The 14962-nt window shown below is 38.0% G+C and overlaps 1 pseudogene; it reads right to left on the bottom strand.

The window, feature by feature from the left end:
• LOC100665246 (UDP-glucuronosyltransferase 2B31-like) overlaps positions 1 to 14962 on the bottom strand; it is a 28525-nt pseudogene extending 13563 nt beyond the window's left edge.

Consider the following 14962-nt stretch of genomic DNA (forward strand, 5'->3'; position numbering starts at 1 on the left):
AACCCACCTGGAGCAAAGGAGAATGAAGAACATCAAAGATACAAGGTAATTATGAGCCCAAGGGGCAGAAAGGGCCACATAAAGCAGAGACTACATTAGCCTGAGACCAGAAGAACTAGATGGTGCCCGGCTATAACCGATGACTGTCCTGACAGGGAACACAACAGAGAACCCCTGAGGGAGCAGGGAAACAGTGGGATGCAGACCCCAAATTGTCATAAAAAGACCAGACTTAATGGTCTGACAGAGACTAGAAGGACCCCATTTATCATGGTCTCCAGACCTTCTGTTAGCCCAAGACAGGAGCCATTCCCAAAGCCAACTTTTCAGACAAGGATTGGACTGGACTATGGGATAGACAGCGATACTGGTAAAGAACGAGCTTCTTGGATCAAGTAGACATGAGAAACTATGTTGGCATCTCCTGTCTGAAAGGGAGATGAGAGGGTAGAGGGGGTCAGAAGCTGGCCAAATGGACATGAAAAGAGACAGTGGAGGGAAGGAGTGTGCTGTCTCTTTAGAGGAAGAGCAATTAGGAGTATATACCAAAGCATTTATAAATTTTTGTATGAGAGTCCAACTTGATTTGTAAACTTACACTTAAATCACAATAAAGATTAAAAAAAAATAAATAAACCAAGTAATGTATTGCACTGTGTGAATTTGTTGTAAAAGGTCTCTTTAAAGTGTTGAAAAACAAAGACATCAACTTGAAGACTAAGTTGTGCCTCACCCAAGCCATGGTATTTTCAATTGCCTCATATGCATGCAAAAACTATACAATGTATAAGGAAGACCAAATAAAGAATTGATGCCTTTGATTTATGGTATTGGCAAAGAATATTGAATATACCATGGGCTGCTAGAAGAACAAACAAATCTGTCTTGGAAGAAGTACAGCCAGCATGCTCCTTAGCAGTGTGTATGGCGAGATTTCATCTCATATTCTTTGGACAGGTTATCAGGAGGGGCCAGTCCCTGGAGAAGGGCATCATGCTTGGTAAAAAAAAAAAATAAAGAGGGTCTGTGAAAAATAGCAATATCCTCAATGAGATGGACTGACTCAGCGACTGCAACATTGGGCTCCAACATAGCAATGATTGTGAGGATGGAGCAGGATCCAGCAGTGTTTCCTTCTGTTGTGCAAAGGATAGCTATGAGTTGGAACTGACTCTACAAAACCTGATAACAACAATTCCAATATGTGTCTTTCAAGTCAATCAATTTTTCGTTTTACAATTCTTCCAAATAAGACAAAAATAATCATAAACAGAAGAACTAAGGCTTTGCATACATTTATGGTGGCAATGGTTTTGGTTTCTGTCTTAGTCATCTAGTACTGCTGTAACAGAAATACCACAAGTGGATGGCTTTAACAAAGAGAAATTTATTCTCTTACAGTCTAGGACGTTACAAGTTCAAATTCAGGGCGTCACTTCCAGGGAATGTCTTTCTCTCTCTGTTGGCACTGGAGGAAGGTTTCCTTGTCATAAATCTTCCCCTGATTGAGGAGCTTCCCAGGCACAGGGACCCCAGGTCTAAAGGACTCGCTCTGCTCTTGGCACCGCTTTCTTTGTGGAATGAGGTCCCCACTTTCTGTTAGCTTAGAGATAAAAGGTGGTCCAGGCCACACCCAGAAAAACACCCTTTACAGTGGATCAAGGATGTGACCTGGTAAGGGTGTTACGATCCCACCCTAGTCCTTTTCTTTCTTTTTTTTTTAAGTTTACATTTTATTTATTTAGTTTTATTAAATAATTTTTTTTGCTCTTTAAGTGAATGTTTACAAATCAAGTCAGTTTGTCACATATAAGCTTATATACACCTTACTACACACTCCCATTCACTCTCCCCCTAATGAGTCAGCCTGCTCCCTTCCTCCAGTCTCTCCTTTCGTGACCGTTTTGTCAGTTTCTAACCCCCTCTACCCTGCAATAAACATGGGTGTGCCTATATCTGTTCGTGTAAAGGCTCTTATTTCTCTAGGGTATATTCCGAGGAGTGGGATTTCTGGATTGTACGGTAATTCTATTTCTAACTTTTTAAGAAAACGCCAGATAGATTTCCAAGGTGGTTGTACCAGCAGTGTATAAGAGTTCCAATCTCTCCGCAGCCTCTCCAACATTTCTTATTTTGTGTTTTTGGATTAATGCCAGCCTTGTTGGAGTGAGATGGAATCTCATCGTAGTTTTAATTTGCATTTCTATAATGGCTAATGATCAGGAGAATTTTCTCACGTATCTGTTAGCTGCCTGAACATCTTCATTAGTGAAGTGCGTGTTCATATTCTTGGCCCACTTTTTGATTGGGTTGTCTTTTTGTGGTTGAGTTTTAACAGAATGATATAAATTTTAGAGATCAGGCTCTGGTCGGAGATGTCATAGCTGAAAATTCTTTCCCAATCTGTAGGTGGTCTTTTTACTCTTTTGGTGAAGTCCTTATATGAGCATAGGTGTTTGATTTTTAGGAGCTCCCAGTTATCTGGTTTCTCTTCGTAATTTTTACTAATGGTCATGGCCCCTACTTCAAATTTCTTCTCATCTCATAATTCTTCCATTTCCAACTAGAGTGATTAGTCTCATTTTCCTTATTGGTTGTTTCAAATCTCTCCATTATCCTCAAACCTCTGATATATCATTCCCCCAACATCATCAAAAAACAAACACAGAAAACTTATTATAACCACTCATGATGTGTCAGTGATGACTGTCTTCAAAGCACTGAGCAAATCCCTACTTGTCATTGTGTTCATGTCCAGGCTCACTGCTGCCCCCTTGGGCTTCATGTGAGCAATGTTATCAGGTTGATCAGCAAACAAGGGAATGCCCACCATAGGGATCCCATGGTAGATCGCCTCATAGATGCCATTGGTTCCACCACGAGTTATAAAAGCTTTGGTCTTTGGAAGGACCTAGGAATGGGTGAAATTTAGCAAAATTATTCATTATAATTCTTAGAAATAAAATGGGGAATACAAGGAACTCAATAAGACAGTGATTTCTAGGAAACAGATTATCTTGCCCATAAAATTATATTTAAATTGTTTTTAGATCTCTCAGCAGCAAGCAAGCAGGTCTACTGGAGCAATAAGTGAGGGATTCAGGGGAGAAATGGTGTGTGCCTGGAGACTTGAAAAATGAATAGAAGATTGCCAGGTGGATAAATTGAAGGACAATATTTTAGATATAGGTAACAACACATGAAAAGAAAAGAGGGACACATCAGAGCATATTCTTTTAGAGAAACAGTGAGAAAAAGACTGAGTCTGATATGTAGGGTGTCCAAGGCAGGAGGAAGTGTGATGATGGTGGTACTGGACTCAGAAGAAGGGAAGGCAATCCTTTATCATGAAATGTTTTATCATTTAGTCATGAAAATTTTGGATATTTTCCTATAGGAAATGGAGAGTCATTGGTTTTAAGGGAGGAGCTGTTAGTGTTTGTCTCCGTTTGAACTCTCTCTGTAGCTGTGGAGAGCATAGGTATGAGGCGGGAGTATTAGGGGACAGAGCGATGATCCAGAAGGCTATTAGAAAATTCCAAACAAGAGGTGATTACTCCTGAAATAACAGATACATTGCTTCTGGACTGAAGGATTATGACTGTATATAATAAAATGCCAGTTATTATATTTCATATTTTTTTCCACCAGAACAAGAAAATAAATATAAAAAACTTATGCTTCATTTTTGAGTCTTTGTATAATGAATGCTGAAAACTTAGTTTTCTCTTGAACTATGATCCCTCTGACTGTTACTCGTATTCTCTGTATTTGTTCTCTGATCTTACCAAGGAGGTCATTCTGAGGGATCCACTGATAGAGTTGGGTACTGGGTCCTAAATTATCTGGTTTCTTGCCATCAAATCGCCACAGCACCTATTAAGATAAAATACTTTACTCCATGAATAGAAATTCAAAATTATATTGTTGCTGTTGTTAGATGCCGTTCAGGTGGTTCCAACTCTTAGCAACTCTATGTACAACGGAACAAGACAATGCCCTGTCCTGTGCTACCTTCACAATCCTTGTTATTCCAGAGCCCATTGTTGCACCCATTGTGTCAATCCATCTCATTGAAGCTCTTCCTCTTTCTCATTGACCCTCAACTTTACCAAGCATGACGTCTTTCTCCAGGGGTTGATCCATCCTGACAACGTGTCCAAAGTATGTGAGACGTAGTCTTATCATCCTTGCTTCTAAGGAGTCTTCTGGTTGTATTTCTTTCAAGCAGATCTTGTCCTTCTTTTGGCAGTTCATGGTATATTCAATATTCTTTGTCGACACCACAATTCAAGGGCATCAATTCTTCTTTGCTCTTCCTTATTCATTGTCAAGCTTTTACATGCATATGAGGTTATTGAAAACATCATGTCTTGAGTCAGGTGCACCTTAGTCTTCAAGACGACATCTTTGCCTTTCAACACTTTAAAGAGGTCTTTTGCAGCAAATTTGCCCAACACAATGCACCTTTTTTTTTTTTATTGTGCTTTAAGTGGATGTTTATAGCTCAAGTTAATTTCTCATACAGAAATTAATACATGTATTGTTATGTTACAATAGTTGCAATCTCTATAATTTCATGGCACACTCCCCCATTCCACCCCAGATTTCCCGTGTCCATCCAACCAGCTTTTGTCCCTTCCTGCTTTCTCATCCTGCCTCCGGACAGGAGCCATCCATTTGGTCTCTTGTATCTGCTTGAACTAAGAAGTGCACTGTTCACCAGTATTATTTTATTTTTTTTAGTCCAATCTAACCTTTGTCCTAAGTGTGGGCTTTGGGAATGGTTTTAGTTCTGGATTAACAGAGTGTCTGGGGGCCATGGCTTCGAGGGTTCCTCCAGTCTCAGTAAGACCCTTAAGTTGTCTATTTACATGAATTCGAATTCTGTTCTATACATTTTTCCTGCTCCTTCAGGGCCTCCCTGCTATGTTCCCAGTCAGGGTGGTTGTGGGTGGTAGCTGGGCACCATCTAGTTCTTCTGGTCTCAGGCTGACAAAGTCTCTGGTTTATGTGGCTCTTTTTTCGGTTGGGCTGTTTTCCTTGCATCTTTGGTGTTCTTCACTCTCCCTTGCCCCAGTAGGCTGGGATCTATTGCATCTTAGATGGTTGCTCGCAAGCTTTTAAGACCCCAATTGCAATCAACAAAGTAGGATGTAGCCTGTTTTTTTTATAAACTGTCTTATGCCAATTGAGCTAGATGTCACCTGAGACTATGGTACCCAGCCCTCAACCCAGTAATTCAGTCCTCCAGGGAGTTTGGTTGTGTCTATAAAGCTTCCATGACTTTGACTTGGTCAAGTTGTGCAGACTCCCCTGGTATTGGGTACTGTCGTACCCTTCACCAAAGTTACCACTTATCTATTTTCTAGTTAGTGTTTTTCACCTCCCTTTCCTTCCCTACACCTTAACCATCAAAGATTGTTTCTTTTTCTATGTAAACCTTTCCACGTGTTTGTATAATAGTTACCTCAAATAGTATTTGTGTTCTTGTGATTGTCTTATTTCTTTCAGCATAATGTCTTCCTGATCGTACATGTTGTGAGATCTTTTGCAGATTTATTATTGTTCTTTATTGCTGCATAACATTCCATTGTGTGTATGTACCCTAGTTTGTTCATCCATTCATCTGTTAATGGGTACATACATGGTCATGCTGCAATGAACATGGGTGTGCATATGTCTATTCATGTGACAGGACTTATTTCTGTAGGATAGTGGGGTTGTTCGATGGTATGGTATTTGTATTTCTAGCTCTTTAAGGAAGCTCCGTATAGTTTTCCAAAATGATTGTATCATTTTACATTGCCACCAGCAGTGCATAAGAGTTCAAATTCAGTGGATTACAGTTTTTCATGGTACTCTTTTATATTCCCTTTTATTTCAGTTGGGTCTGTTTTAGTGTCCCCCATTTCATTTCTTATTTGGGCTTTTTGCTTCCTCTCATTTTTCTTTTGTCAGCTTGGCCAACGGTTTGTGGATTTTGCTGATCCTTTCAAAGAACCAGTTTTTGGTTTTGTTGATTCTTTGTATTGTCTTTCTATTCTATATATGACTTATTTCTGCTCTGATCTTTATTATTTCCTTTCTTCTGGTGGCTCTGGGCTTCTTTTGCTGTTTTCTTTCTGTTTGTTCAAGTTGTATAGTTAATGTTTTGATTTTTCCATTTCTTCTTTTTTCATGCGTGCAGCTACTCCTATAAATTGACCTCTGAGGAGTGCCTTTGCTGTGTCCCAAAATTTGTGCTATGATCTGTTTTCATTCTCGTTTGATTCAAGGAATTTTTTGATTCCATCTTTGTTTTCTTCTATTATCCAGTGTTTTTTTTCAGCAAGATGTTATTCAATTTCCTTGTATGTGATTTTTTTCCCTGGCTCTTCCTGTTATTAATTTCTGCTTTTATGGTGTTATGATCAGAAAAGATGATTTGTATTATCTCAGTGTTATGGAACTTGTTGAAGGTTGCTTTGTGGTCTAAGATATGGTCAAATCTGTAGAATGTTCCATGTGCATTGGAAAACAATGTGTACTTTGCTGATGTTGGATGGAGTGTTCTATATATGTCTACAAAGTCCAGTTGTTTGATTGTGGCCTTTAGATTTTCTGTATCTTTGTTCAGTTTATTTCTAGATTTTCTTTTACCGAGAGTGGTGTGTTGAAGTCTCCTACTATTATTTTGAAACTGTCATTTTCTCTTTTTAGTATGTTAGAGTCTGTTTTATGTATTTTGAAGCCCTATTGTTGGGTGTGTAGATATTTATTTTTTGCTTATGTCCTTAAGGTAGATTGTCTCTGTCAACATTATATAACATCCTTTCTTGTCTTTTATGATGGCTTTTGTTTTAAACACTATTTTTAACTGAGATTAAGATTGCCACAGCTACTCCTTTTTGGTTGCTGTTTGCTTTGCTTTATATATATATATATATTTATATATTTAGCCTTTGATTATTAATATATTTATGTCTTTGTTTCTAAGGTATGTGTCTTATAGTCAGTGTATTCCTGGTTCACGTTTTTTAATCCATTCTTTCACTCTCTGTCTCTTTACCAGTGCATTTAAGCCATTTATATTTAGTGTGATTATCGACAGGTGTGAGTTTATTGCTATCATTTTATCGGGCCTTTTTTTTTTTTTGTGTGGTGCTAATGTTTTCTTTGTTCCTTTTACTGTCCTAGGCTGAATTCCTTTTTTTCTGGATTTTTCTTTTATTTCTTTAGTTTTTGTAGATTTTGTGTTTACTAAGACTTTACATTTTTCTGCTTTATTTTTATGAGCAGATTTCTTAACTTTCTTTGTGGTTATTTTCAAATTTACTCCTACCTTCCTAAGTTTAAACCAGTCTTTTATTTCTTGAATTGCCTTGACTTCCTCTCCATTTGAAAGTTCTACACATACACCGCTTGTTCTCTTTCTCATTGTTCTGATGTTGCTGTCATTTACAGATTGACCACTCTGGTTCCATTTTGTAAATATTTTAGTTTTGTTATATTCTTGACAGTTTATTACCTAGGTTTCTATCTGACTGATACTGTCCTGTGTCCTAGATTCAAGTTGTTGTCTGCTGTTGTTGATTCTCTAACTGAAGGAGCCCCTTTAACAATTCTTGTAAGTTTGGTTTTTACATATTCCCTTAATTTCTGTTTTACTGGAATTACCCTAAATTTGCCATCAGCAGGGTCAGTCACTCAGCTATAGTATAACAGGGCAGATTCAGCAGGTGAGGCTGGGAGGGGATGAGTCACTTATGGGTTAGAGCCCAAGGTTTGGGTCAATATGCTGGTGTTACAGGTGCACAGTGCTCAGCACACAGTGTAGATAGGCAGCAAAGAAGGAAGAACATATGACATGGGGAGTTAAGTGTGTGAAAGAAAGAAGAGAGAGAGACAGAAGCAAAAAAGTAAATAAAATGGCGTTGTGGAAAGATTTGGTGCATGGGGTAGGGCATACCTGGGGGGACTGTGTGTCAGTGGCTCTCTAGCTGAGTGGTGTAGCTTGGATTGTTATGAAGGGTTGTGGGTGGTGTACAGTGTAGGTGGGCAGGAGAAAGGAAAAGAAAAAAGAGAAAGAGAGACAAGAAACAAGAAAATAAAACCCAATAATGCAAATGCAACAACAACAAAAATAAATATGGTGCTAAGGCAGTTGGCCACTGGAGGTTCCATGGAATTGGATGGTAGTTCTCTGAAGTCTCTCTCACTGCGCATTGTGACATGGCTCTTCAGGAAGAGGTGGGGGCAGCACAAGGCCTAGATGAAAGAGAGAAGGAAAAAGTAAGAAAACAATAATAAAAAAATATATATATGGTGCTGAGGGACCTGGCCTGTGGGAGAGGCACAGGCTCATGGAGGTCATGTGCCAGAGGTTCTCTAACTGAGTGGTTCAACATAGTCCGTCAAGAAGGGGGGCAGTGCTCAGGGCTAGATGGATGGGAGAAAGGAAAGGAAAGGAGGAAGAGAGAGAGAGAGAGAAAAGAAACAAAAACCAACAAACAAGACAAAATACAGTAGTAAGGGAGCTGGCTATTGGGGCGAGAATGGACCTGGGGAGTTAGTGTGCCAAAGGCTCTCTAGCCAAGTGGTGCAACATTGCCTGTTAAGAAGGGGCAGTACACAGGGTTAAGTGGGAATGAGAAAGTAAAGGAAGGAAGAGAGAGAGAAGAAACTGAAAAAAAAATGTAGCTAAGAGACCAGCTGGTGAAGCTGGCATAGAACTGGAGAGACCTGGTTGGTGGTTCTCTGGCTGAACGGTGTGGTACAGCCCTTACAGAAGTGACGGGGACCGTACACAGGGCCAGAGGGCCAGAAGAATGGAAAGGAAGGAAGGGCGAGAGAAAAAACAAACAAAGAAAGCTAAAAACAACAACAAAAGAAATGGTGCTGAAGGTGCTGACCTGTTGAGGGTGGGGTGGACTTGGGTGGCAGTGAGCTGGTGTTTCTCTGGTTGAGTGACAGTGGCCTGTAGAAAAGCTGTAGAGGCCAACTAGAAGGAAGAAGTGTGGAGGTGGATGTTCGTATCCCTGGTTACCAGGTGCTCTGTCCCCTGGTAGTAACTCTATGAACTTGCCTTTCAAACTCCCAGTGTGCATTCCTTGGTGGCTGTAGTTCAAGGTGACAAATCAGTAACATGTTATCTGGTAGGGGCCCTCCACTCCTTAACTCTCATCATTCTCTGTTCTCTGTCATTTTCTTATTGCATTTGGTGCTTGATCAAGTTCTTTATCTTGTCTTCGATGTTTAGGGCTTCAGGATTGATGTTTGTATCTGTTTTACTTAGGTTTTTTCTGGTTTTTGCCGCAAAGGGAAGGCATGGTGCTTCTGTCTACAGTGTCATGTTCCCCAGACTTTCTTGTTTTGTGAAATATTTTTTACTTTCATATCTGACCTAGTATTCTAATCACCAAATTAAAATTCTACTCTTTTCTGATAAATGTCTACAGTAAGCATAGCAACCTCAGGAATCCTGCAAGAAAGAGGAGCAAATGACAGGACAGAATTCAGTGATTCCTGTATACTGGCTACAACATCATTATAATGCCAAAACTTCACACTGCAACTATGAAACATATGTATTTCTTGTTACAGTGTTATTGCTAAAGTAATTATCAGTTTAAAAGATATCATGTTAACATCTAACATGAAAATTTTTGTTTTCAGGCTAAAATTTGAGATAAATTGTTGTTATCATGATAGTTTACCTTCCTGCAGAAAATTTCTATAATCAGAGCCTTTATAGAGTTGAACAGACTAGGGAAGTACTTGCTCACCATTAAGATACTTTATCTACCTTTTGTGGAATCTGCGCAAGGGCTGATGCAATCGTGTGGGCCATTTCTTCTGTAATGTGACTGACCTTTGACCCAAGAGTAAACACCACAACACCATATTCTCCAGAGCTCTGGACAAACTCTTCTATCTCCTATGAAGAAAGAAATTGCTTCATCATGAAACAGCAACAAAATATTGAACAATTGTTGACAAAAACTTAAGAGAAAAAATCTAGCAGTAACAACCAAAACCAAACCTGTTGCTGTGAAGCCAATTCCGACTCATGACAACCCGATGTGTTACAGGTAGAACTGAGTGCCATCAGATATTTTGGCTGTAATCTTCATGGAAGCAGATCTCTGGACCTTTCTTCTGAGTGCCATTGGTAGGGTGGAACTGCCAAACTTTTGTTTTGTAGGTTTGTGTCACACAGGGATCTTCAAGCATTGATTGAAATTATCAGAATAGTGGCTGCTTTTTAACAAAATTAATTAGTTCCTTTGGAAGGAGATGTGTGATATGCAATCTATGGCCTCTATGGTGTATATTTGTGTAAATTTGTTTATGTATGTGCCTTGTGGAAGCTAGAAATGAATTTAAGCTATTACACAGTAGTGAGAGGAATACTCACTCTTCATTTACAGTTATTAACTACTAATATACATTCTTGAAAGGAGGGATCACAGCCGGGTCTTAACTCAGTTTTAATTCCATACAGTTATATTTCCACTGGAGTCTCAGCACAGTGCAAATGATTACCGTGCTCACCTGCTAACCAAAAGGAGGAAAGTTCAAGTCCACCTAGAGATGCACCAAAAGAAAAGCACAGTGATCTTATTCTGAAAAATCAGCCAAGGAAAACCCTATGGAGCACAGATCTACTCTGATACACATGGGATCACCGTGATTTGGAATCAACATAATGACACCTGTTTGGTCATAGTTCTAATAAATCACATGTTTTTATTCCAGAAGGTTTTCTGGAGACTTCTTTCAGTTGGGAGTCATTAGCATTTCACTTCCTAACTATGAACACTATGAAAAATTAGTTACGGTGGTGATGATTGTATTTCCATGTTTGTCTAACTTATATAACCCTACTATGTCACACCTTAAACTTTCTCATAGTTTCCCATATATTCCCCTAACACACCCCTTAAATATCCAGATGTTAAGAATCTCTATTAATAAAATAAATGAATAAATAAAGCTTTTAGTTTGGAATTTCTGTGAAATAGTCATAACAGTTCCATTTACAATCCATGAATATACATTTGTAGTTACTATTGAAATGTCCATATTTTTTCTGCAATTTAAATAATATTTACAATAAATATTTTAACTATTGTGGCACTATTCATTGTCCTTTTCCTCCTCCTCCTCCTAACACTGTCATTTTCCTTTAATGTGAATAGGAAAATTTTTCCCGAATATGATTCCAAAAAAAACCAAACCCAGTGCCATCCAGTCGATTCCGACTCATAGCGACCCCATAGGATAGTAGAACTGCCCCATAGAGTTACCAAGGAGCGCCTGGCAAATTCAAACTGCTGACCCTTTTGTTAGCAGCCATAGCACTTAACTACTATGCCACCAGGGTTTCCCTGATAAGATTAGATTACATAAAATTATCATTAATTATACCACAACTTTTGAACTCTACAAAAGATATTGCATGGAGCCTAAACAATTTGCACTCGAAATAAGTTTTGACTTTTAAACCTTCAATAGCATCTCAGTTTTATGTTGCTGCCAATAAGAAGGTAGACAAAATGGACCTCTTAGTAGACTGTATACTAGTGAAATAAAGAATGATTGCTTTTTATTTATGTCTTAAAGTTGTAATATTAATTTAAAATATATTGGTTTCTTCCTTTCCTTCATAAGGTATATTATTCTATATGCTGACAGGATTATTTTGTTATTTCGAACAAAGAGAATTTTCAGAAAAAATTGGTAGAAATTAGTTGATCTTTATTATGTACACAGAATTTATTGTCCTTATTAGATGCACGGGATACATTTTCTTTGTTCATTTTGTCAGGCAGCTGTGATATAGATACCTATGTTCTCAGTGGGAGCACCGCTGGCACAGTGGTTCAATATTCGGCTGCTAACCAAAAGGTTGGCAGTTCAAATCAGTTCCAAGGTCGACCACTCCTTGGAAACCCCGTGGGGCAGTTCTGCCCTGTCCTATAGGGTTGCTATGAGTTGGAATCAACTCGAAGGCAACTTTTTTCTTTTTTTTTTTAATACAGAAACGGAATTTTGCTATAGGTTTGATATATAGCAGAAAATACTTCCTTTGATAGATACACTAAACAATTCCTTTTATTCTCAAACATGTAAAAACTTGGGTTTTCAAATGTTGGATGGTTTCAATGCTGTAAACCAAGGCACTGAAGAAAAAAACTTTGCGTTGGCTGCAAACATTGTTGGAAGCACCCATTTATGCTCACCCATTCATATCGTTTAGGAATGGTATTCTTCTAGGCTACAATACTGGTGAAAAGCCTAAATCCTTACAACAAAATTTAAGTATTTCATCCAGGCTCATTTGTTTGTGAAAATGTATACATTCTCTTTTAAAAATTCCATAGAATCATTTCAACTGAAAATACAAAACCAACAGTAACAGGTTTACCGTAGGCAAGGGATTGGTGGGTTTGCACTGGAGCCCTCCAACAAAGTCAAAATGTGGCAAAACTGGGCGAGGAAACTCAAGATCCCAGTAAGTTCCAATGAGCCATATTTCAGCTTTCCCCATTGTCTCATATAATGTAGTGGGTCTTCCTGAAAAGAAAAGAGAAACAAAAGGTAGAGGTAACTTGAGAAAATTGTCGCCTGAGTATCAGAGAAATTTTCAGAAGGGAGCTTGGAATAATGGAGCTAAAATTGTTTAAAAGGGTGAGAGGAGACTTAGATCTCTAATGTCACATCAGTATATTTACCATCATAAACAGTTATTAAACCTAAGCCACTGCAGAATTAAATATGCATTTTTTTAAAGTTGTCTTGGAAGAAATACAACCAGAATGCTCCTTAGAAGTAAGGAAGGCGAGACTACTTTTCAAATACTTTGAACATGTTATCAGGAGGGATCAGTCCTGGAGAAGAATATCATGCTTAGTAGAGAAGAGGGTCAGTGAAAAAGAGGAAGACCCTCAACAAGATGGATTGACATAGTGGCTGCAACAATGCACTCAAGCATAACAAGTGTTTTGTTCTGTTGTATACACAGTCACTATGAGTCAGAACTGACTAGATAGCACCCAACAACAACAACAAAGTTGCAAAGGTAACAGATGCAAAAATGCAAACAACTAGAATTTGAGCTCCCCAATCAGTCCTACCACAGCCATGGAAACACCTTTCCCAGAAGTACTAAGTCTAGTTTCTACAATTTAGCAAGTCAGTCCCTTGACACTCAGTTTTCCAACTAAACTGTGAGGTTTTGTATCAACTACTATATTTGGTTCAAGTTAAGAGCTGAATAATATTTTGTTAACAAATAAAACTATTTCCAATTAACAACTGGAAAAATTTCAATACAATTATGGAAATAGATGTGATTTTTTTTAAATAGTGAGACAGAGTTTTCAAAGAATACAGATGAATAACTTGTATGTCAACCCTTCAAAAACTTGATAGGCCTGTAAGAAAGATGAGTTGTGAGCACTTATTAAAAATTTTGGAATCTGTAGGGTTCACTAGAAACAAGTTGTGCAGAATTATATTATCTGGATTACAGCTATTTGGCTAGCAGCTTAATAAAATATTGTAGACACAAACTGTAAATTGTTGAATCTAGGATAGAGCCATTATATCTCTCAACGGAGAAGGAATTCTCAGAAGGTAATATGGAAAAATATATCCATTAAAGAATAAGAAAATTAGCTATAGAAGAAGTTATTTTTTCAATGCTTTGTAGATAGTTTGAGCCCTGGTGGCACAGTGGGTAAGAGCTCTGCTGCTAACCAGAGAAGGTCAGTGGTTGAAATACACCAGCAGCTCTTTGGAAATACTATGGAGTAGTTCCACTTTATTCTATAGCATCTCTATGAGTCAACATCGACTCAGTGGCAACGGCTTTTTGCTACATAGACAGTTTTGCTAGAAATAACATGTCACTCTTCAATCTACATGTCTATTATCATCCAGACATTCACTGAAGCTTGTAATGACTTTTTAAAGATAAAAGTACATTAAAATAGATATGTAATTAACTAAAGAAATTCTAACTGTCTTAATTCTTGAGTTTCGACTTTCAGGTGTCTGTTGTCATTGTGATGGGCTATCGGGTTCTACTAACTGATTCTATAATAGAAACCTGTCTAAAATACTTGTGAGATTGATAGATTATTTCACCTTTTACTTACAAAAAACAAATTCCTCCCTCTGCTTATTTACGCAAACTCAAATTCAAAGACACAAGTAAAGTCAAGACTTCATTCTACCAACTAAAAACATGACTTACCTAGTACTTCACTGTAAAACAGATCCCACTTCTTCTCATTAAATGTCTGGAACCAAAAGTCAAAATAAACCACATATATCATATTTTTTTACCCTCTCCAAGAATGTCATTCGATCTTGTAATTCTGACAGAACAATAGTTATGTAAGAAAAAGGGGTTAAAAGTCCTCCACTATACTTTTCAACTGAATAGCCAAAGAGTATTTTAAGTAGATCAGCCAAAAGCTCACCACAAGGACCAATAGCATCTGCAAGAATGAGATCAAACCTTGATTGTTGTAATTTCATCATTAGTTTCTTTTTGAAAACTACATCTTTACAGAGTCTTTTAATACAATCAGAATATTCCCCAGTGATTTCTTGTACTACTGAAAAATATGTCCAAAATGTATATTTTGGCAGATCTTTGGACGATTTCCTGATCCATTTCATGAAAAGCAACTCTAAATCATCTTTAGTAAGAGATGTTGGATAAACTTCAAATTTAATAGCAGATGGTGTGTTGGGATCAATAAGAATGGAAGCTGAAGATGTTAGAAAGTCAACTCATGACCCCTCTGAATAAGTTCATCCAGTATTGTCTTTATATTGATCCGGTGGCTATATTCTGTTGGCCACACCAGCAATTTTCCACAAGTTCCACAGCTAAAGTAACAACCCAGTTGTATCAGCAGAAGTGAAATCCATTTCATAGACACCCTGTTTAAACGAATTCTTC

This window comes from Loxodonta africana, chromosome 5, assembly GCF_030014295.1.
Source record: "Loxodonta africana isolate mLoxAfr1 chromosome 5, mLoxAfr1.hap2, whole genome shotgun sequence".
NCBI lineage: Eukaryota > Metazoa > Chordata > Mammalia > Proboscidea > Elephantidae > Loxodonta > Loxodonta africana.